The sequence below is a fragment of the Ursus americanus genome, chromosome 1, assembly GCF_024610735.1.
Source record: "Ursus americanus isolate L20-20 chromosome 1, mUrsAme1.1.p, whole genome shotgun sequence".
NCBI lineage: Eukaryota > Metazoa > Chordata > Mammalia > Carnivora > Ursidae > Ursus > Ursus americanus.
This window is the reverse complement of record NC_142127.1, coordinates 76,526,463-76,551,019: the sequence shown is the minus strand read 5'-3', so window position 1 is coordinate 76,551,019 and position 24,557 is coordinate 76,526,463. Positions and strand designations below refer to the sequence as shown.

At 36.6% G+C, this 24,557-nt stretch overlaps 1 protein-coding gene and 1 pseudogene across 14 annotated transcripts in view; one reads left to right on the top strand and one right to left on the bottom strand.

Moving 5' to 3' along the window:
- The window catches only part of ABI2 (abl interactor 2), a 111,532-nt gene that overhangs the window by 77,842 nt on the left and 9,133 nt on the right, over positions 1 to 24,557 (bottom strand). The gene's annotated exons all lie outside the window — the stretch shown is intronic.
- Positions 21,983 to 22,336, top strand: LOC123798297 (large ribosomal subunit protein eL30 pseudogene; annotated as a pseudogene).

Genomic DNA, 24,557 nt, shown 5'->3' with positions numbered 1-24,557 from the left:
GTGTGGTAGTATTCATAATAGTCAAAATGTGAAAACAACCCAAAAGTCCATCAACTGATGAAGAGATAAATAAAATACAGTATATTCTTTCAGTCATCAAAAGGAATGAAGCACTGATACATAATACAACATGGATGAACCCTGAAAACATCCTAAATGAAAAAACACAAAAAGCTACATGGTATATGATTCCATTTATACGAGATGTCCAGAACAAGCAAACAATCACAAAAAGTATATTAGTGGTTGCTTAGACCTGAATGAATATCTAGGGGAATAATACACAATAGCTAAAGGGTACGTGGTTTCTTTTTGAAGTAATAAAAATGTTTAAAATTAACAGTAGTTATGGCTGCATAGATCTGTAAAGACACTAAGAGCCCCTGAATTTTACATGTTAAACGAGTTTTTGCACAGTATGCGAATTATATCTCTATAAAGCTATTATTTAAAAAGAAAAGACAGAATGATATACTGACATACTACAACAAGGTGAACTTTAAAAACATTATGTTAAATGGAAGAACCTAGACACAAAAGATCATATATCGTAGGATTCCATTTATATGAAATGCTTAGAATAAGCAAACCCATAGAGACAGAAAAATTAGAGGTTGCCAGAGGACAGAGGAAGAGGGGGATGGGAAAGTAACTAACAAAGAGTTTCTTTTTAGAGTGATGGAAATATTCTAGAATCAGATAGGGGTGATGGTTGCACAATCTTGTGAGTATACTGAAATCCACCAAACTGTAGTTAAGTGGGTGAATTTTATGGAATGTAAAACAGATCACAATTCAAAAAAGTTAGATAGTCATAAATGACACTAGTGACTACTATACTGGACCACGGAGCCACAGAGACCTGCTAAATTCAGAGCAGGTCATCTAAGAGCAAGAAATGGACTTTTGCTTTAAACCATGTGGGAAATATGGGCTGGGAGCGGAGAGAAAACAGAGAAACTTACAAGTAGCAAAGAAGTGCTAAACATTTGGACTGTTATCGCTTAAAATTTTTTAAAAAAGATTGGGAGAGTAAGTGTGTGTGTAAGCAGGGAGGAGGGGCAGAGGGAGAGAGAGAGAATCTCAAGTGGACTACCCGCTGAGCACAAAGCCCAAGGTGGGGCTCAATCTGACACCCTGAGATCATGACCCAAGACAATATCCGGTCAGATGCTTAACTGACTGGGCCACCATGGCACATCTTGCTTAAAACTTCTGAATATAAACTCAGATGAAAGTCCAAAAGCTGTGGTCCAGGGGTAAATGACTTCAAAAGAATGTTCAGGGGCATCTGGGTGGCTCAGCAGGTTAAGCGTCTGCCTTTGACTCAAGTCAAGATCTCAGGGTCCTGGGATCAAGCCCCACTTCTGGCTTCCTGCTCAGCAGGGAGTCTGCTTCTCCCTCTCCTTCTGTCCCTCTGTTCCTTCCCGCTGCTGCTGCTCAAGCATGTGCAGGCACTCTCTCAAATTTTTAAAAATCTTTAAGAAAAAAAAAAAAAGGTTCAAATTCTATGGACATAAGCTTCAATATTTATTTAAAAAAAAAAAGAAAATTAACTGCAACAGCATTTACAAGGCTATGCTATAGTATTTATTAATAGCTGTTGGGCATGCAAAAATAGTTTTAAGGACTAATATATTTTGTGAAATACTACATTTAGGTAAGTTAAACAGGTTTCTTTACTATAAGACATCCCAGAAAATTTAAAATTATACTATGCCTTGTAGGTTCAAAAGGAGGCACATTTTACAGTATTCACTTTACAACACAAATATTTTTACACATTATGCAATGCTAGTTTGGGAAATACTAGACTATATGACCACAGTGATTCTGTCAATTTCAAAGTTGTATGATTCTTTAAAACTTTTGGCTTCATTTTTTGTTTTTTATTTAATTTGGTTTGTCATAAAGGCTTAATTAGTAATTCGTGAAAAAAACAGTTACTTCCATATAAAGTGATATATTTCTCTAAGTTCTTAATGTTCTAGTCCTAAGATTACAGAAAAATAACCCATGTCAACTAGAATATTCAAAAAAGATCATATTATTTCCTGATTTTGATGGTTATTTTGTGATTAAATAAAAAAATGTTCTTGTTTCTAGGAAAAACACACTCAAGTGTTTAGCAGTGACAGGACATCGGGTCAGCAACTTTTTTCCAAATGATCCAGAAAACAAAAAGTTCTTTAATTTTAACTTTATTTTTTTAAAGCTTTATTTATTTTAAGAGAGAAAGAGAAAGAGCATATGCATGGTGGGGAGGCACAAAGGGAGAGAGAGAGTCTCAGACTCCCTGCCTAACACAGAGTCTGACATAAGGTTCGATCTCACGACCCAGAGCCGACAACCTGAGCTGAAATCAAGAGTGGGATGCTCAAACAACTGAGCCATGCAGGTGCCCCTAATTTTAACTTTTCAAATTAAAACTATGAGAAATTCCTTACTTCACCTGATGGAATAATATTGTTGAGCTAAAAATAAAATTGAGAAAAAATTTTCAGTAACTTAGTTTCACCATCATTAGATTTTGGCTCATAAATCTACTAACATACAACTCTTAATTATCCTGTCAACATACAACTTATAATTAAACATGTAAAAAAAATCTTCTGTAGTCACTTCAGCCTATAAAAGGCATGTATCTAAATTATGCATATTTTTACCACTACTTCTTAAGCTAATTATCTTCTGCATGCTTTGGACCAATTAAAATAATGATTGAGTTTTAAAAAACTTTTCATGTTTAATGTGGAGACTATTACTCACCAGGAATGAATAAACATAAAAGTACTAGGCTGAACCTTAATGACATTATTTTTACTTAGGATGGAGTTACTAAGTCTTTTCTCTTTCAAATCATTTTTCCTTCATGTTAATATATAATCACCTGGTTAATACCAAATCCTAAGTATCTAGAAAGCATCGAAATTGCAGAATCTGAAAACATTACAAACCATAACTCTTATACGTGAATGTTCCTGACACAACTATCAGGCATTAAACTACCAAGCCAAAAATTCATTATCAACATATAACTAAAAGCAACGACAACATCTAGTTTGAAACCAAAGAGCTAGATGTTATATAATACAGTTGGTTCACAATAAACCTAAAGTATTTCAAAAGTAGAATTTCAATCCTTATGTCATTTTTATTCCCAGCTCTAACACAGGGACTACTGTCTTATCTTTGTTCTCTTGCTGACCAGAAAGGCTAGAACATGGTGGAGGTCTATAAATGTCTGCTGGATTGAACTATCTTCCAACTCCCCACTGTACTTTTCCTTGGGAAGTAACTTCATCATGCCACTTAGGAATGCTATGGTTGTGTATTGGATCCTATTTCCGTTATGGGATTATAGGACTAGACATATCTTGAGAACAAGAATCATTGTTTATTAATAGTTTCTTTTTAATTCCCTATGCCACCAGAATCTCACACAAAGAATATTAGTTGAAAACCAGTGCATCTTTGATTTATGAACAAAACTTGAATAAAATAAGAGGATATCAGCCTTCCCATTTACAGAAGAAAAAAAAGAATTACTAGATGTAGGACTATAGAACTGAAGTTGAGATCTCATGATATTCATACTACAAAGTTTTCACTCAGCTCACCTCCACGGTTTGGCCACAAACAAACCCATCACTTTTTTTACCTTTTACATGATGACTCATTACTCTCTGAGGGACATGCAAGGCCTCTAATCAAACTACCAACAATAAAAGTACCTAATGAACACCTTGGGGCAATACTATGTCTTAATTACAATTTAAAGAGCAAAACTCCATTTCATACTCAAGAGAAAAAAAAATACGACCTAAGTAAAGGAATACTAAACAAATTTAAAACAAACTAAAGTTTAGTAAATAATAAATAAATGGCTGGATACATTTAAAATCTATTCTAGGGGCACCTGGGTGGCTCAGTTGGTTAAGCGTTTGCCTTCGGCTAGGGTCATGATCCCAGGGTCCTGGGACTGAGTCCCACGTAGCAGGGAGCCTGCTTCTCCCTCTACCTCCGCCTGCCACTCTGCCTGCTTGTACTCCCTCTCTCCCAAATAAATAAAATCTTTAAAAAAGTAAAATAAAATCTACTCTAGAATATGAAGTGGGGTAGCAAAACCAAGGAAGGGCTCCAGGTATAGGGTAAACAGGGTCCATTTTAAAACCTAATACTGTAAGATTAGAAGATGAAAATGTAAAAAAAATGACATTTCACAATACATGTCCTCCTTCCTGCCGGCTGTTTACTATCTTAATAACCTGTTTTCCCCAGAGTAAGGTAGCTCATTGTTTCCTCCTTTACAGGTCAATGTCACTTCTCTCAAAGGCAAAAATGTTAAATGAAACAGATAACAGAAAGATGGGATAAGAAAAAAGAGCACAATTTTACATCCCCTTAAGCTAAAAGTGAGGGTGAAAAAAATACATATAGCTTAACCAAAGACAATAAAATGGAGACAGAGGAATCAAAGACCATAGGAACCATAGGAACTATGAAAAGAAGAAATGTGCCGTATTTATGATTATACAGCTCCAGTAATGGATGAACCCAAAATACAGTAGATTACTATTTCTCTACTCCTCACGTTCCTTCTTATAGTTGATGTATTCATTCAGCCAGCAACATGGTATATCCCTCACAATGGTGACAGACATGCTTACTAGTTCCTTATGTCACAAGTAGAATTATTTCCCTCAAAGATACAACAAAGTATTCTTTTTTGTTAGCACAAACTTGAAAAAGATGCCAAACACAAAAATAGCATTTGACAGACTTCTCTGGTTTGCGCGTGTCTGCAACACTAAATTTCTCAAAGATTTAAGTAGTTGGGAAAGAACTATTCTGTGGAAAAGTCCACAGAGAGCTACATTACAAGCAAATTTTTATCACAAGCATTCTCATCTCATAAAAAAAGAAAATACACAGGGACACCTGACTGGCTCAGTTGGTAGAGCATGTGACTCTTGACCTTGGGGTCATGAGTTCGAGCCCCAGGTTGGGTATAGAGATTAAAAACTAAAATTTAAAAAAATTTTAATAAATAAAACAATGCTTTAAAGAAAGAAAATACTTATTTACATAAAATTCCATGTTCTTTAGTTTTTCATTACAATATATTGGCACTACTTGCAAGCAATCGCTGGCCCAGTTGGAATTTTTTTGAATTATCATTAAAAATTAACTTCCCTATGAACAATAGTATCAATGCCAGTCTTCCACTTACGATTGCGAGATGGTAACATTACACTACTAGGTAAGATTCTTTCTAAACAAAGATTAAACACAAAGCTGTATCATTAACATAAGAAACATCTGGAAAATAACAAATCAACAGTAACACCTCGCATTTCAAGTCACAGGAATTAGAAATGCATCTAAATTCTTTTTTTTAGAAGGGGAGGGGCAGGCGGGGAGGAAGAGAGTATCTTAAGCAGACTCCCCACCCAGCATGGAGCCCAGCGTAGGGCTTGATCTCACAACCCTGAGATCATGACCTGAGCAGAAATCAAGAGTCACTTAACTGAGCCACCCACGTGCCCCAAAATACATCTAAATTCTTAACTGGCTTTATTTATACTTAGATTAACAAAAACATGAAAATACTAGACTCAAATTTAACAAAATGAGGCCGTTTGAGAATCTGTATTTTCCCCACATTTCTGAAATAATTTATAACTACAATTACAAACACTGAAACAATTATTTACAGATTGATTTCCCTTTTCATATTTATGCTTTTCTACCTACAAAAAAAAAGTTGTCCATAATGAGGAAAAATACTAAAGCATAGATGATCATAAATGTAAATAAAAATTAAAGACAGAAGGGGCACCTGGGTGGCTCAGTCAGTTAAGCATCTGACTTCGGCTCAGGTCATTATCTTAGAGTCCTAGAATCGAGCCCCACTTCACGCTCCCGCCCAGCAGGGAGTCAGTTTGTTCCTCTCCCTCTGCCACTCTCCCCAATCCCCCTCCCCACTTGTGCTCTGCAGATAAATCTTAAAAATAAAAATTTCAAGACAGAAGGCCCAACAGGCTAGGTAAGTCATCAGAGGCTTTCACCATGCTCTTCCACCTCTGCCTTATAAACAGAAGGAAAAAAACAAAACAAAACAAGTGACACTACTACATTCTAATTCAAAGGCAAGAGAGATAATAGAAATCCAATAACCAGTAGCACATAAATAACTCATAAGAACTGAATGTACACTACGGTAACCATAGTTAATAATACTGTATCATACACTTGAAAGTTGCTAAGATAGATCTTAAAACTTCTTATCACAAGAAAAAATAATTCTGTAAGCATCTGTGGTGATGAATGTAAACTAGACTTACTGTGGTTAATAGTTTTCCAATATATTAAGCCATTATGTTGTACACCCAAAACTAATATAATATTCAAATGCCAGTTATACCTCAATAACAAAAATAATGAGCAGTAGCACAGAACAAACTTAAATACAACATATTTTCTCTCCACACCCAAAGACTACAGGCAAATGTCTTAATACTAATCTACCAAGTATCACAATGTTTGCAAGGGCAAGGGGGAAAAAAAGCACAATGACAACTCAATTAAATAGCGAGCATTACACAAGGTCTTGGGGAGCAGGGGCTGTATCACTCAGATTCAGTTATAAGGAGGAGTGCCACATTTTTCACAGAAATAGAAAAGGCAATCCTAAAATTCGTGTGAAATCATGAAAGACCCCAAATAGTCAAAGCAAGCCCAAGAAAGAAGAACCAAAGCTGAAGGCAAAAGAAACCATCAACAAAATGAAAATGCAACCGACAAAATGAGAGAAAATATCTGCGAATCATATATCCAATAAGGATTGATAGTCAAGTATATAAGGAACTCATACAAGAGCAAAAATACATACAACTGAATGAAAAATGTGCAGAGAAATAGAATATACATTTTTCTAAAGAAGACACACAAATGGCCAAAGGGTACAAGAAAAGGTGCTCAACACATCACTAATCATCAGTGAAATGCAAATCAAAATCACAATGACATATCACTTCATACCTGCCAGAATGGCTACTAACAAAAAGAAAAAATATAAGTGTTAGCAAAGATGTGGAAAAAGGGAACCCTTGTACGCTGTTGCTGGGAATGTAAATCAGTACATCCACTATGGAAACAAGGATGGAGGTTCCTCAAAAAGTTAAAAATGGAACTACCAAACGATCCAGCATTCCCACTTCTGTGTATATAACCAAAGAAAAGAAAATCACTATCTCAAAGAGGTATCTACACTCACATGTTTACTGAAGCATTAGTCACAACAGCCAAGATAAGGAAACAACCTAAGTGTTAACCTACAGATGAATAAAGAAAATGTCTCTCTCTCTCTCTCTCTCTCTCTCACACACACACACACACACACACACACAGAGGAATACTATGTGGCCATGAGAAAGAAGGAATTCCTGCCATTTGCAACAAGATGGGTGGACCTGGAGGGCATTATGCTTAGTGAAATAAGTTAGAGAGAGATAAATACTCTATGATCTCATGTAAATGTGGAATCTAAAATAGCCAAACTTGTGGGGCGCCCGGGTGGCTAAGTCGTTAAGCGTCTGCCTTTGGCTCAGGTCATGGTCCCAGGGTCCTGGGATCGAGCCCCACGTTGGGCTCCCTGCTCAGCGGGAAGCCTGCTTCTCCCTCTTCCACTCCCCCTGCTTGTGTTCCCTCTTTTACTGTGTTTCTGCCAAATAAATAAATAAAATCTTTTTAAAAAATAAAATAGCCAAACTTGTAAAAACAGAGAATAGAATGGTGGATGCCAAAAGTTGCAGGGTGGGGGGAAATGGGAAGATAACAGTCAAATGGTACAAACTTTTAGTTCTAAGATGAATTATATTCTGGGAATCTAATGTACACCATGGTGACTACAGTTAAAATAACATGTTATATGCCTGAAAGTTGCTAAAAGGGTAAATCTTAAATGTGCTCACTGCTGCCCTCCAAAAAAAAAGTAAGTGACATGATAGAGGTGTGACCCTATTGTGGTAATCATTTCATAACACATACATGTATCAAATCATCAAGTGCATACCTTAAATTCACAGAATATTACATGTCAATTATATCTCAATAAAGCTGGGAGGGAGGGGAACAGTGCCACCCTCACTTTGAGAAATTTGTACAAGGCACTATTTCCCAAATAACAGGAAACACTAGAGGAGAAATATCTAGGATGCACGTCCAAATACCATGTCCATAACAAAAATCACAGAACTGCCCCACCCAGAACAGATACGTCTAACACTATCAGAGATGTGAAAATAAATAAACGGAAGGCAACCACTGGAACTCTCAATCTGAGAAACACACCATCTTATTATGCTATGATCAAGAAATTGGCACATAATTACTGTTGGATATAGAACTCATCACTTAGTAAATGTGCATCATCCAAAAAATATATGTACCACATCTCAGTGCTCGATACTCATGAAGCTAGTAACTGGACAATGCAACATTGCCACAAAAAATAGTTTCCACACTATTCTGGCCAGCACAAACCACAGCTAGAACAGAATGCAATCCCCCACTCATTTCCCCAAATAGCAAATGAGTACATAAAGAAACGACAGTTATAAAATCATCATTTTACAACTACCAAAGCAATAACTGTTTCACTGTTTCAGGCAAAAAATTATAAATGGATTTGAAAAGCAATGTGAGAAAATCATTTAAAAAAAGGAAAAAAGTATCTTTACATAACAGAAATATGACACACACAGTTGAAAGCAGTCAAATTTAACATCCCCAATAATGTACACACTCCTAATATACTGCCCTGTGCTGAGAACATATTATTACTATTTACTGCCTAATATACAAAAATGCATAAACTAAATTTTATCACAGGGAAACAATCAGAAAAAACAAAATTAAGGGACAACCAAAAAGGAAGACAAAAAAAAAAAAAAAAAGCAAAACAAAACACTGGCATATACCTTTAGAAAAAGTCCACGCAGTGAAAATATATAAAAGCTAAGGAATTGTTCCAAAAATTAAAATGACATGACAAATAAGTGCAGTAAGAAATCCCAAACTGGATCCTGGATTGGAAGAAGAAAAGAATTCTGCCAAAATAGACATTACTGGTAGAGCTGGCAGAAGTTGGGAGTTCAGCAGACAGAGGCAAGAAGCTGGAAGACCAAGGCAAATATAGTTCACAAGTCAAAAGCAACAAAGTGTTACACAGAGAAATCCAGAGATGTGCAGAGGGTCTCCTTTTATTATTCAGCAGAATACTGATCAGTGCATGCATAAGAGAAAACTACCCAAGGGTGCAGAGACAATCAACCAAGAGGATTATAAGGAAGAGTGCCTGGTCCTCCTACAAGTTAGGGAATAGTGAACTGTCCTACCAGCCAAAATGGAAAAGCTCCCAATTTGTGGGGCACTGGTTACACTACACAGAGGGTCTTGCCTTCTGAGTAGTGGGGAATAATTAGTCCAGACTAAAAAACTCCACTCTTCACACCAAACAAATCATAAAAGGCACAAAAGGATCAAGCACTTTCCAAGTAACTTAACTGCATTCAAGAATAAAATTTAAGAACATTTATAGGAAGAGAAACAAAAATCAAGCACCCAGTAAATTAATAATCACAATGAGTGGCAATCAATCAAAGGTTACCAAAGATAAAAAAGGAGGAAAAATATATTGATAATGAGGAAAAAAATCAATTGAAGCCAATCTAGAATGGACACAATGTTAAAATTAGCAACAAAGACATTAAAATAATGACTATAGCCATATTCTATACATTTAAAAAGTTAAACAGGGACCTGACCAATAGAAAATGAGCCAAATTGAACTCCCAGAAATGAAAACTATAATGTCTGAGACAAAGAATACATCCCATATGGGGCACCTGGGTGGCTCAGTCGTTAAGTGTCTGCCTTAGGCTCAGGGCATGATCCCAGGGTCCTGGGATCAAGCCCCACATTGGGCTCTCTGCTCCACTGGGAGCCTGCTTCTTCCTCTACCACTCCCCCTGCTTGTATTCCCTCTCTCGCTGGCTGTCTCTCTCTCTCTGTCAAATAAATAAATAAAATCTTAAAAAAAAAAAAAAAGGAATACATCCCATAACAACAGAAGACATTACAAATACAAAAACAAAAAAGATTAATGAACTTGAAGACATAAGAAGAGACTTTCTCCAAAATGAAAAAAGAAAAGCATGAAGAAAAAAAAACTTAATGAAAAGAGAATCGGTGAGCTGTGGAACAACCTCAAATAGCATAATATATATGTTAGCAAAGTTCCCAGAAAAGGGAGTAGACAGAATAAAAAATATCTGACAATAAGTGCATGAAAATCTTCAAAATCTGACAGAAGGTCTACATTCACAGATCAAAGAAGTGCAATGAATCTTGAATACAAGAAGCAGAAAGAAAACTACACCAAGGCATATCAAAATCAAATTGCTACAAAAGTGATAAAGAGCAAATTTTCCAAACAGCAAGGGAAAATTGGACATAACCCTACAAATGAACAAACTACAACAGCAAATATTCCATTTCAAACAATGTAAACCAGAGAACAGTGGGGCATCATCTTTAAAATACTGACCACACAGTTCAGTTGGCTGAGTGTCCAACTTTTGGTTCTGGCTCAGGTCATGATCTCAGGGTCATGGGATCAAGCCCTGCATCGGGCTCCACGCTCAGCATAGAATCTGCTTCAGATCCTCTCCCACCTACTCCTTCCCTTTCCCTCTGCCCCTTCCCCCACTCATGTACCCTCTCTCTAAAACAAATAAATAAAATCTTTAAAATAATGTCAACACAGAATCCTATACCCAACAAAACTACCTTTCAAAAATAAAGGCAAAGGAAAAAGATGTTTTCAAACATACAAAAGTTAAAAAAAAAATCACCAACAGACTTACACAAGAATTGTTAAAGGAAGTCCTAAAGGATAGGCAGAGATGGAAGATAACACCAGATAACAAATATGGATCTACACAAAAGAACAACAAATACCGGAAATTGTAATTACATTGGTAAATATATGATTTTTTAAAGCTAGATTTTTTAAAGATAACTATTTAAACAAAAATTAAGAAAAATGGGGGCGCCTGGGTGGCACAGCGGTTAAGCGTCTGCCTTCGGCTCAGGGCGTGATCCCGGCGTTATGGGATCGAGCCCCACATCGGGCTCCTCCACTGTGAGCCTGCTTCTTCCTCTCCCACTCTCCCTGCTGTGTTCCCTCTCTCGCTGGCTGTCTCTATCTCTGTTAAATAAATAAATAAAATCTTTAAAAAAAAAAAAAATTAAGAAAAATGTATTACAAGGTTTATAACATATGTGAATATAAAATGTACAATGACAACAGTATAAAAGATGGGAAGGGAGAAATGGAAGTATAATACTGTAAGATTCTCAAGCTATGCAAAAAATGCTATAACATCACCTGAAGGGAGATTGAGGTAAGTACTACAAACCCGAAAATAACCATTAAAATTGGAAAACAAAGAGTTATATCTAATAAGCCAACAAAGGAGATATACTAGAATTATGACAATTACTCCAACCAAACGAAGGTATAAAAAGGGGAACAAAGGATGAGACAAACAAAATAAACGGTGATATAATTAAACCTAAACATATCTATAATCACACAAAAAGTAAATAATCTAAACATGGCAACTAAAAGATATTGTCAGAGTAAATACAACAGCACAACCCAACTATATGCTCCTTTAAAAAAAAATACACTTTAGGGGCTCCTAGGAGGCTCACTGGGTTAAGCATCTGCCTTCAGCTCACGTCATGAACTCAGGGTCATCAGATAGAGCCCCATGTCAGGCTCCCTGCTCAGTGGGGAGTCTGCTTCTTCCTCTCCCTCTGCCCTTCCCCGTGTCTCATGCTGATTCTCACTAGCACACACGCTCTCTCTCTCTCAAATAAACTTTTTTTAAAATACACTTTAAAGACACAGGTAACATAGAAACAAAAAAATGAGAAAAGATGTACTATACCAATACTATCCAAAAGAAGACGGAAGCAGCTACCTAAGTACAAAGTAGATTGCAGAGGAAAAAATATATGACCACAGATTTTTTTTAATTTCTGATAAAAATGGCAATTCACAAAGGGAAAACAAATGTAAACATTTATATACATAATAACAGAACTTCAAAATACATGAAGCAAAACTTGATAGACTTACAATAGACAAATGCACAGGTACAGTCAAAGATCACAATAACCCTCTCTCAAATTGACAGAATACACAGAAAGTAAACATAATAGACTTGAATACCACCATTAATCATTAACCACTTCAACCTAATTGACATTTAGAGAATACTCCAAGCAAAAGCAGAATACACACTTTTTTCAAATGCACACAAAACATTAACCAAATTAAACCCTACTACAGGCTAGTAAAAAGTCTTGAAACAATTTAAAAGAATTCAAATCAAAGTGTTTTTTGACCACAGAAGAATTATATCAGAAATCGTTAACAAAAAGACCCATGGAAAATCCCCAAATCTTTGGAAATTAAGTAACACTTCCAAATAACTCATTGCTCAACAAAAGCCATTAAAAGAGAAATGAGAGTGTGGGGAAAATGTATGGGGGGAAAATTTAAGATTTGTGGGATGCCACTAAAGCAGTACTTGAGAGGAAAATGTATAGCTCTAAATGTCTATATTAGAAAGAAAGAAAAACAATGACATCAGATTATACCTTAAAAAAGAAGAAAATGCAGGACAAATTAACCCCCAACCAAAGAAAAGCAGAGGGAGGGAAATAACACATGAGAGCACAGTCAATAAAAAGAAACAGAAAGTCACTAAAGAAAATCACTGATACCAAAAGTTAGTTCTTGGAGATCAATACAAATGACAGAATTTTAGCCAGAACTAATCAGGAAAAAAAAGAGATAAAGAGAACACAAAAACAATCTGTCACTCAAAAGGTGACAATTCAATACCGGAAAAAAAAAAACAAAACACACACACACACAATTTAAAAATGGGCAGAAAACATGAGTTAATATTTCCCCAAAGAAGACATGGAGATGGCCAACAGATGCATGAAAAGATACTCAATGGAATTCCTGGCTGGCTCAATTTGGATTCTTACCTTATACAAAATATACAAAAATTAACTCAAAATGGATCAAAGACCTAAATAAAAAACACTTGAATATTAGACACAATGGAATATTATTCAACCATAAAATAAAGTACTGATATATGCTACACAATATGGATGGACTCTGCAAGTACTATGCTAAGTGAAAGAAGTCAGATACAATAAGCCACATATGATATGTAGCTAAAACTATTAAACTCTTAGAAGCAAACCTAGGACTAAATTTTCATGACCCTGGTTTAAGCAATGTTTCTTAAATATGACACCAAAAGCACAAAAAACAAAATAATTTGGACTTCACAAAAACAAAACTTTTGGGCATCAAAGGACATTATCAAGAAAGTGCAATGACAACTGACAAACTAGAAACAAATATTTTTAAAAAGTGAACAAAGAAAAAATAAAGAAACGAACTTGAGTAGACATTTCTCCCAAGAATGGTCAATAAGCACAAGGAAAGATGCTCAACATTACCAGTGATTAGGGAAATATAAACCAAAATCACAATGGCATTTCTCTTCATACCAACTACACTGGATACAGCTTTAAGCAGAAAATAATGAATATTGTCGAAGATGTAGAAAAACTGAACTCTCATATACTACTGGTAGAAATGTAAATAGTGCAACCATACCACCGAGGAATTCCACTCCTATGTTTACCCAGGAGAATTTAAAATATATGTTTAGACAAAAGCTTATACACAAATGTTCATAGCAACACTATTCGTAATAACCAAAAGGTGGAAACAACCCAAATATTCATCAACTAATGAATGGATAAACAAAATGTGGTACATCTATATAATGAAATATTTGGCCATAGAAAGGAATGAAGTACAGGCATGCCCCATTCTAATGCACTTCCCTGTGTTTTTTACGAACTAACATGTTGTAGCAACTCTGCTTCAAATAACTCTATAGGTACTATTTTTCCAACAGCATCTGTTCATTTCTCTCTCTATTTTGGTAATTCTCACGATTTCAAACCTTTTCATTATTATATTTGTTATGACTCCCTAAAAATTCAAATGATGGTTAGCATTTTTTAGCAAAGAAGTATTTTTTTTTTTAAGATGTTATTTATTCGTCGGAGAGAGAGAGACAGGGCACAAGCAGGGGCGAGCTACAGGCAGAGGGAGAAGCAGGCCACCTGCTGAGCAAGGAGCCGGCCGCAGGACTCAATCCCAGGAGCCAAAGGCAGACGCTTAACTGACTGAGCCACCCAGGCGTCCAGCAATGAAGTATTTTTTTTAAAGTCATCTCTAAGCCCAACGTGGGACCCAAACTCACAACCCCAAGATCAAGAGTCACATGCTCTCTACCAACTGAGCCAGGCAGGCACTCCAGCAATAAAGTTTTGTTTTGAAGATTTTATTTATTTATTTATTTATTTATTTATTTATTTATTTATTTGACACAGAGAGATAGTGAGAGAGAGAGAGCACAGAGGGTGCAGCAGGCAGAGGGAGAAGCAGGCTCCCCACTGAGCAAGGAGTCCAATGAGGGGCTTGATCCCAGGACCCTGAGATCATGACCTGAGTGAAGGCAGATGCTTAACCGAATGAGCCACCCAGGTGCCCCAGCAATAAAGTATTTTTTAACAAAAAGTATGTAAAATGTTTTTTTAGACATAATGCTACTACACACTTAATAGACTACACTATAGTGTAAAAATAACTTTTATATGTACTGGGAAACCAGAATATTCATTTGATTTGCTTTAGTGCAGTATTTGCTTTATTGCAGTACTCTGGAACCAAACTCCAATATCTCCGGGGCATGCCTGTACTGAAACATGTTATAACATGGATGAATGTGAAAAATATTATTACGCTAAGTGAAATAAGTTACACAGAAAAGGCCCCATATTATGTTTCTGTTTATATGAAATGTCCAGAATAGGCAAATCGATAGAGACAGAAAGTAGAACTGCAGTTTCCAGGGAGTACAGGGACATGGAGTGACTATTTAATGGGTACAAGTTCTCTCTGGGATAATGCAAATGATCTGAAATTAGATTTGGTAATGGTTGCACAACTCTATAAATATATTAAAAACCAAAATTTTAATTTTAATTAAAAACTAAATATATTAAAATATATTAAAAATGTATTTTTATATAAAATAATAAAAACTTAAAGTAAAGCCTGTACTTTACACTTAAAAATGGTTAAAATGGTGAGTTCTATGTTATGTCAATGTTGTTTAAGATAAAACCAAAAAAATCAATTAAACAGGGTTTTTAACAAACTGATGACAACTGTTACATTTGGAAAGACAAAGAGGCAGGATTGAAGTAGCAGCCAAAATGACCTGATCTAATCTATACATCTTGTGTCAAAAGAGTCTATGTATAACATCAAATAATATTAAACCAATCTGAATTAATCAGACTTAAATTTTTTAAAAGTAATGTTAATACGAGAGATCCAGTCTTTATGCACTTTAAAAGAAAAAATTGAGATACTACACCCTGTCATTACATGTATATAACATATCTACACCGCAAACTAAACTGCTGACATTAAATTTATGTTATATGGAGGTTTTGTTATTTGCACATGAATAAAATTCATAATTATACATATTACATTATAAGCAAATGTGCAGATGATAAAACCCAGAAAATATAGGAACTTAACGTCAATAAATTTTAATTTCTTCTCTCAAAAACAGTACTATATATTAAGCTAAGTTATTCAAGTTATTTTTCTGAACCTGCTCTGCTCTTCTAGCATAAAAGGTTTTAAGGGAGAAGAGAAAGGATCATTATTCAAATATAATCTCTCAGCAGAAGACTTGTAGTACTACATATTGAAAAAGGCTGGCATCCCTTGTTGCTTCCCCTATTCAATCTTGTTTTGTAGGTTCTGGAAGTTCTTAACAAGGCATCTCCTTTCCTCTATTCAAAGTCTTCTACAGATAAATAGACAAAGCCAAATAACAGAAAGAACAACAAAAGAGGGGCGCCTGGGTGGCACAGCGGTTAAGCGTCTGCCTTCGGCTCAGGGCGTGATCCCCGGCGTTATGGGATTGAGCCCCACATCAGGCTCCTCCACTATGAGCCTGCTTCTTCCTCTCCCACTCCCTCTGCTTGTGTTCCCTACTTTGCTGGCTGTCTCTATCTCTGTCAAATAAATAAATAAAATCTTTAAAAAAACAAAAACAAAAACAAAGAACAACAAAAGAAAAGCAGTGCAGACTGTTAGCTCCATGAGTTACCAATGATTTCCCAGCATGAACAGACACTCAATAAGTATTTCTTGAATGAATAAGAAAAAAAATATACATATGTAAAAATTTTAAATGGTATGAATCAATTTCAGTCATTTTACTCAACAAAGCACAATAGACACAGGCAAAAAAAAAAAAACCCACAATTTCTAACTTTACAGAATTTTAGTTTAATGGAGTCACAACTAAGCTTGACTTTACTTAACTGATTTTTTAAAATAGGAATATCCAACTCTTGGTTTTGGCTTAGGTTGTAATCTCAGGGTCATGGGATCGAGCCCTGTGTTGCGCTACATACTCAGTACAGAGTCTGCTTGGTTTTCTCCCCCCACCCCACTCCTCCCGTTCATTCTCTCTAAAATAAATCTTTTTAAAAATAAATAAATAAATATAGGAATAGCTCTTTTGCTCACTACCCAAAAAGTGAGAGATCCACTCATTTAATGAGTATCCACTATAGAATAAGCCATACACTAAGTGCAAGCAAATCAACTGCAGAATTAACTCCAAAGCACTAGCCACAAGTGAAATACCACTCACAATTCTGTTGGTCACATCTATATTAAATATCCTAGACAAATGAAAAGTTATTCACCAACTTCATTTATGTGTACATAGAAATACAAACTCTTCCATTTGGAAAACTAATTTATTTCACTACTCTCATATGAGTATTTTCTACTACTTACAAGAAAAAAACCTAATTTATTCTTCTAGCAAATGTTTATTGAATGCCTATTTTGTCCCAGGCACTGTTCCAGATATTGACAATGAAAAAGACTCCCTTTGGGGCACCTGGGTGGTTCAGTCAGTTAAGCATCTGACTCTTGATTTTGGCTCAGATCATGACCTCATGAGACGTGCATCAAACTCCGCACTGGGGTGGAGCCTGCTTAAAATTCTCTCTCTCCCTCTCCCCCTTCACCCCCTTCCTCTCTCAGGTGGGTGGGGAGTTGGGGGGGGGAGGGCAGGAGATACCCCTGCCCTCATGGAGCTCACCAGCCAGGGAAGACAGAGGCAAATAAATAAATAAGATACGTTGTATGTTAGATGGTAAGTAATACAAAGAAAAATAAAGCATGTAGGAAAAAAGTACAAGCAAAAAGGAGAGTAAACAAAGTATGTTATAACCTTATATAGACCAGGAAGGGTCATCAAGGAAGGTGACATTTGGACTAGTTGGCTCCACAGGTGAATTCCACCAAACATCTAAAGATAAATTAATACCAGGGCACCTGGCTGGCTCAGTTAGTGGAGCATGCAATTCTTGATCTTGGGGTTTTGAGTTAGAGCCCCACCTGGTGCATGTTGCCTACTTAAAAAACAATTTTTTTTAATTAAAGAAGACTTAATACTGTTCTCAAACTAGTCAGCAGAAAGAAAGAAAGAAAGAAAGAAAGAAAGAAAGAAAGAAAGAAAGAAAGAAAGAAAAAGAAAAAAAGAAAAAAACCCAGAAAAGTAATGAAGGCTTCCAAATTCTATGAAACCAGCAGTACCCTGATACCAAAACCAGATAAAGACATCAGAAAAAGAGAGAATTACACCAGTATCTCTGATGAACACAGATGCAAAAATCCTCAACAAAATATTAGCAAACAAAATCCAACAATCCATTTAAAAAATCATTCACCACAATCAAGTGGGATTAATTCCTGGGACGCAAGGGTGGTTCAATATTTGCAAATCAATCAACAAAATACATCACTTAAAAAGAGAAAAGATAACTCAGCAATCAGAAAGAATGAGTTCTCAACATTTGCTACAACATGGACAGCACTGGAGGAGATAATGCTTAGTGAAATAAGTCAAGCAGAGAAAGACAACTATCATATGATTTCTCTCATCTATGGAACATAAGAACTAGAATGATCAGTAGGGGAAGAAAGGGATAAAGAAAGGGGGGGTAATCAGAAGGGGGAATGAAACATGAGAGACTATGGACTATGAGAAACAAACTGAGGGCTACAGAGGGGAGGGGGGTGGGGGAATGGGATAGACCGGTGATGGGTAGTAAGGAGGGCACATATTGCATGGTGCACTGGGTGTTATACACAACTAATGAATCATCGAGCCTTACATCGAAAACCGGGGATGTACTGTATGGTGACTAACATAATATAATAAAAAATCATTATTAATAAAAAAAAAAAAAGAGAAAAGATAAAAACCATACAATTATTACCATAGACACAGAAAAAGCAGTTGACAAAGTACAACATCCAATCATGATAAAAACCCTCAACGAAGTAGGTTTAGAAGAAATATACCTTAACGTAATAAAGTCGTTAAATGAAAAACTCACAGCTAACATCATCCTTAACTGTGAAACACTGACAGCTTTTCAGGAACAAGACAAGGATGTCCACTCTCATCACTTTTATTCAACATAGTACCAGAAGATTTAGCCTCAGCAACCAGACAACCAAAAGAAATAAAAGACACCCAAATTGGCAAAGAAGTAGTAAAACCTTCACCGTTTGCAGATGACTTCCACTATTTCGATCACGTCATCTGTTACTATACATAAAAAACCTGAAAGACTCCACCAGAAAACTATAGGATAAATGAATTCAGTCAAGTTGCACAATACAACATCAATAGAGAAATCTGTTGCGTAACTCTATACCAATAATGAAGCAGAAAGAGAAATTAAGAAAACAATCCCATATACAACTACACCAAAAATAATAAAATATCTATAAATAAACTTAACTAAGGAGGTGAAAGACCTGTACTTGAAAACTATAAAACACTGATGAAATAAATTGAAGATGACACAAATGAATAGAAAGATATTTCACACCCAAGGGAGAACAAATATTTGTTAAAATGTCCATACTACCCAAAGCAATCTACAGATTTAATGCAATCCCTATCAAAATATCATTTTTCACAGAACTAGAGGTAAAAACCTTAATTTTATATGCAACCACAAAAGATCCTAAATAGCCAAAGCAATCTGGAAAAACAAAACTGGAAGTATCACAATCTCAGATTTCAAGATATACCACGAAGCTGCAGTAATCAAAAGAGTATGGTACTGGCACAAAACAGACACACAGATCAACAGAACAGAAAACCCGGGGTGCCTGGGTGGTTCAGTCAGTTGGGCTTCCGACTCTTGATTTTGCCTCAGGTCATGATCTCAGTGTCATGAGATGCAGCCCCATAGTCAGGCTCCTCCCTCAGCAATAAATCTGCTTGAGATTCTCTCTCCACCCACCCACCACCACCACCACCACCACCACCCCAACACATGGGCTCTCTTGCTCTAAAATAAATAAATAAGCTTTAAAAAAATTTTAAAAAGAAGAGAAAACCCAGAAATAAACCCACAATTGTATGGTCAATACTTGACAAAGGAGACAAGAATATGCAGTGGGAAAAAGACACTCTCTTCAACAAATGGTGTTGGGGAAACTGGACAGCCACATGCAAAAGAATGAAACTGGACCACTTTCTCACACCATACACAAAAATAAACTCAAAATGGCTTAAAGACCTAAACGTGGGACCTGAAACCATAAAAATCCTAGAAAATAGCACAGGCAGTAATTTCTCTGATATTGGTCATAGCAACATTTTTCTAAATATGTCTCCTAAGACAAGGGAAACAAAAGCAAAAACAAACAAAACAAAACAAAAAAAAAAACCTATTGGGACTACATTAAAATAAAAAGCTTTTGCACAACAAAGGAAACAATCAACTAAACTAAAAGCCTACTGAATGGGAAAAGATTATTTGCAAATGATATATCCAATAACAGGTTAATACCCAAAATATATAGAGAACTTCTACAAATCAACACCAAAAAAACCCAAATAATCCAATAAAAAAATAAGCAGTTGATGTGAACAGATATTTCTCCAAAGACCACATACAGATGGTCAACAGACACATAAAGAGATGCTCAACATCACTAATCATACCGGAAACGCAAATCAAAACCACACTGAGAGATCATCTCACACCTGTCAGAAAAGCTAAAATCACTAACACAAGAAACAACAAGTGTTGGCAAGGATGTGGAGAAAAGGGAACCCTTGTACACTGTTGGTAGGACTGTAAACTGGTCCAGCCACTGTAGAAAACAGTATGGATTCTTCAAAAAATTAAGAATAGAATTACCATATAATCCAGTAATTCCACCACTGGGTATTTACCCAAAAAATATGAGAACACTAATGCAGAAAGATATATGCACCCCTATATTTATTGTGGCATTACTTACAATAGCCAAATTATGGAAGCAACACAAATGTCCACTGATAGATGAATGGATAAAGAAGATGTGGTATGGGGGCGCCTGGGTGGCACAGCGGTTGGGCGTCTGCCTTTGGCTCAGGGCGTGATCCCGGCGATCTGGGATCGAGCCCCACATCAGGCTCTTCTGCTATGAGCCTGCTTCTTCCTCTCCCATTCCCCCTGCTTGTGTTCCCTCTCTCGCTGGCTGTCTCTATCTCTGTCGAATAAATAAATAAAATCTTTAAAAAAAAAAAAAAAAAAGAAGAAGATGTGGTATGGAGTGACTGGCTGGCTCAGTCAGTAGAGCATGTGACTCGATCTCAGGGTCATGAGTTCAAGCCCCATATTGGAGCTACCACACAAAAAAAGATGTTTTATATATAAATATATATATTTATATATATAAGTATATATATATACTTATATATCTGCATGTGTATATATGTGTGTGTGCGTGTATGTGTGTGTGTGTGTGTGTGTGTGTATATATATATATAAATCTGTGTATACACACACACAAAACAGAATATCACCCATAAAAAACAATGAAATCTTGCTATTTGCAACATGGATGGAGCTAAATGGTATAACTCTAAGTGAAATAAGTCAAAGACAAGTAGCATATGATTTCACTCATATGTGAAATTCACTCCTTAAATCTGAATTTAAGAAACAAAACAAATGAAGAAAGAAAAAAAAAAAGAGAGAAACAAAACAGACTCAAGTATAGAAAACAAACTGATGGTTACCAGAGGGGAGGTGGGTAGGGAGATGGGTGAAATAGGTGAAGGGGATTAAGAATACACTAATACACTTACTGTGATAAGCACTGAGTAATGTACAGAATCACTGAAATACCATATTATACATTCGAAACTAATATAATACTGTATGTTAATTACACTGGAATTAAAAATTAACTTTTAGGGGGGCGTCTGGGTGGCTCAGCAGTTAAGCGTCTGCCTTCGGCTCAGGGCGTGATCCCGGCGTTATGGGATCGAGCCCCACATCAGGCTCTTCTGCTATGAGCCTGCTTCTTCCTCTCCCACTCCCCCTGCTTGTGCTCCCTCTCTCACTGGCTGTCTCTCTCTCTGTCGAATAAATAAAATCTTTAAAAAAAAAAAAAGTTAACTTTTAGAAGTCTTTTTTTAAGTTAAAAAAACAGAAGTTGACATTTGGTCAAAAGCATGAAAAAGGTAAAAGATCCAGTGTTACAACTATCTGGAGAATGAGTACTCCTGGCGGAGGGCATGGTAAATGCAAAGTGAAAAAGTCTTGAGGCACCTTTCTCACATCCAGCTACTTTGGCAGCTGCTCTTGGTTGGGGCCATCCTGCACCTAAGGGAGGAAGATGGTGGCCACAAAGAAGATGAAAAAGTTGATGGAGTTGATCAACTCTAGGCTCCGATTCCTTATGAAAAGTGGAAAGTGCATGTTGGGGTAGAAGCAGACTCTGAAAATGATCAGACATGGCAAAGTAAAACTGGTCATCCTCACCAACAACTGCCCAGCCTTGAGGAAATCTGAAATAGAACAGTACACCATGTTGGCCAAAACTGGTGTCCATCACTACAGTGGCAATAATAAACCGGGCATAGCATGTGGCAAATACTACAGAGTATGTATACTGGCTATCACTGATCCAGGTGATTCTGATATCATTGGAAGCATGCCAGGACAGACTAGAGAAATGCAAAATGTTTAATAAAAGTGGTCAGAACTTGTTTTTAGGGGCACCTGGGTGGTGCAGTCATTAAGCGTCTGCCCACAGCTCAGGGCGTGATCCCAGGGTTCTGGGATCGAGCCCCGCATTGGGCTCCCTGCTCTGTTGGGAGCCTGCTTCTTCCTCTCCCACTCCCCCTGCTTATGTTCCCTCTCTCGCTGGCTGTCTCTATTTGTCAAATAAATTAAAAAGAAAAAAAAAAAGTTGGGGGGGGCTGGGTGGCTCAGTCAGTTAACAACTAACTCTTGATTTCTGCTCAGGTCATGATCTCAGGATTGTGAGATCAAGCCCTGGAAAGGGCTCCACACTGGTCATGGAGCCTGCTTAGGATTCTCTCCCCGCCACACTCCTGCTGCCCCTCCCCTCCCATTTGAGTGTGCACAATTCTCTCTCACTTAAAAAAAAAAAAAAAAAAAGTCTTGAGGCAGAAGTGTGCCCATTATGTTCAAGAAAAAGAAGCCAAAGTGCTGGACTAGAGTAAGCAAAGAAGAGGAGAGGAATTAAATTAGGAGAGGATTCAAGACTGAAAGCTAGATCATTCGTGGCCTGTAGGCAATGTTAAGGACTCTGGTTCTTATACTGAATGAGAAGGGAAGTCTCTGATTATGACTTTTAAAGGATCACTCTGGCTATTGCTACAATCTAACTGAGGAATAATGGTGGCTTGGACCAGGCTGGTGGCAGGGGAGGTGGCAGAAGTCAGATCCAGACATGTGAAGATAGAGTCATTTGTTATCCAATGCAAAAGAGAAGGGTCAAGGACAGTACCAAGGTTTTGGGCTCAGGTATCAAGGGGGTTAGAGTTGCCATTTACTGATAAAGGAAGGAAAAGCTATGTTCAGATATTGTGACTGAATAGTACCCCACCACCACCAAGATGAACACATCCTAATCCTTTGGAACCTGTGAATATGTTACCTTACATGAGATGGAAAGGGGCCCAAGGTGGGTCTTTATAAAGGAAGGCAGGAGGATCAGAGTCAGAGAAGGCAATGTGACAAAAAGCAGGGGAAGAGAGAGGGGATGTGATGATGGAATCGGAGTCAGAAAGATGTGAAAACAGAAGCTGAGGTTGGAGTGATGCCACTTCTGGTTTGGAATTAGAAAGAGGTTCATGAGTTAAGGAATGTGGGCACCCTTTAGAATCTGGAAATGCAAGGAAACTAATTCTCCCCTTAGAGCCTTCAGAAAGAACACAATTCTGTGGCTCACTATAGACTTCTGACCTCCAGAATTATAAATTGGTAAATCTGTGTTGTTTTAAACTGCTGAATTTGTGGTAATCTGTTATAAGAGCAATAGAAAATATAAATACAACAGTTTGAATATTTAGAAATTAAGAACTATATGTAGTATGAGATTTTTCTGTATTATAACAAAATCTTCCCTCAAAATTTGAAAGTAATACCACAGGACTATAAGGTTGTACACTCAAAAGATACTGTGTCAAGTTAAATAAATGTCTTAGCATTTTAAATAAATGTTATCATACATTAAGTTCAAAATAGGAGTTACAGTAGTCATAAACTAAAAGATAATACAATATTTGGCCACATATGATCTGAAGACTCCTCTCTGAACCTGTGAACTTTGCCAAATTTGTCACGCTGATATAACCTCTACAAGGCCCAATTCATCTAAATCCCTCCATCTTGGCAAAATGCTGGAGAAGCTGCAAGTTATAATGATTATGCCCTAAGTCAGTACGTAACCGTAAAATGTATATAAAAGAAAAAAGATAGGTTGATCTGTATATTTATCAAAAAAAGGGCATGAGGTTTAAAAAATTAAGAAATATCACTCTAAAGCAATTCAGTTTTGGGATAAAGTCCTTGAACCCAGGGCAACCCTAGTTAGTATATCACTATATCTAGAAAATTAAAATACAACTTTGTATTTTATACAAATTTGTGGGTCTATGAATGTGAACTACAACTTTACAGACTACATTTTAGTTGCAAAAAGCTGTGAAATTCTGTTTAACTAGAAAAATACTGCCATCATACGTTGTAGTAAAACAGGACATGTGAGGGGCACCATACTGGTTCAGTCAGTGGAGCATGCAACTCTTGATCTCGGGGGCATGAGTCTGAGCCTCACACTGGGTGTAGGTTTACTTTTTAAAAACAGCAAAAAAAAAAAAAACACCCTGAAATTTTTAAAATTTAAAAACAAATAAAAATAAACAGGACAGGGGCGCCTG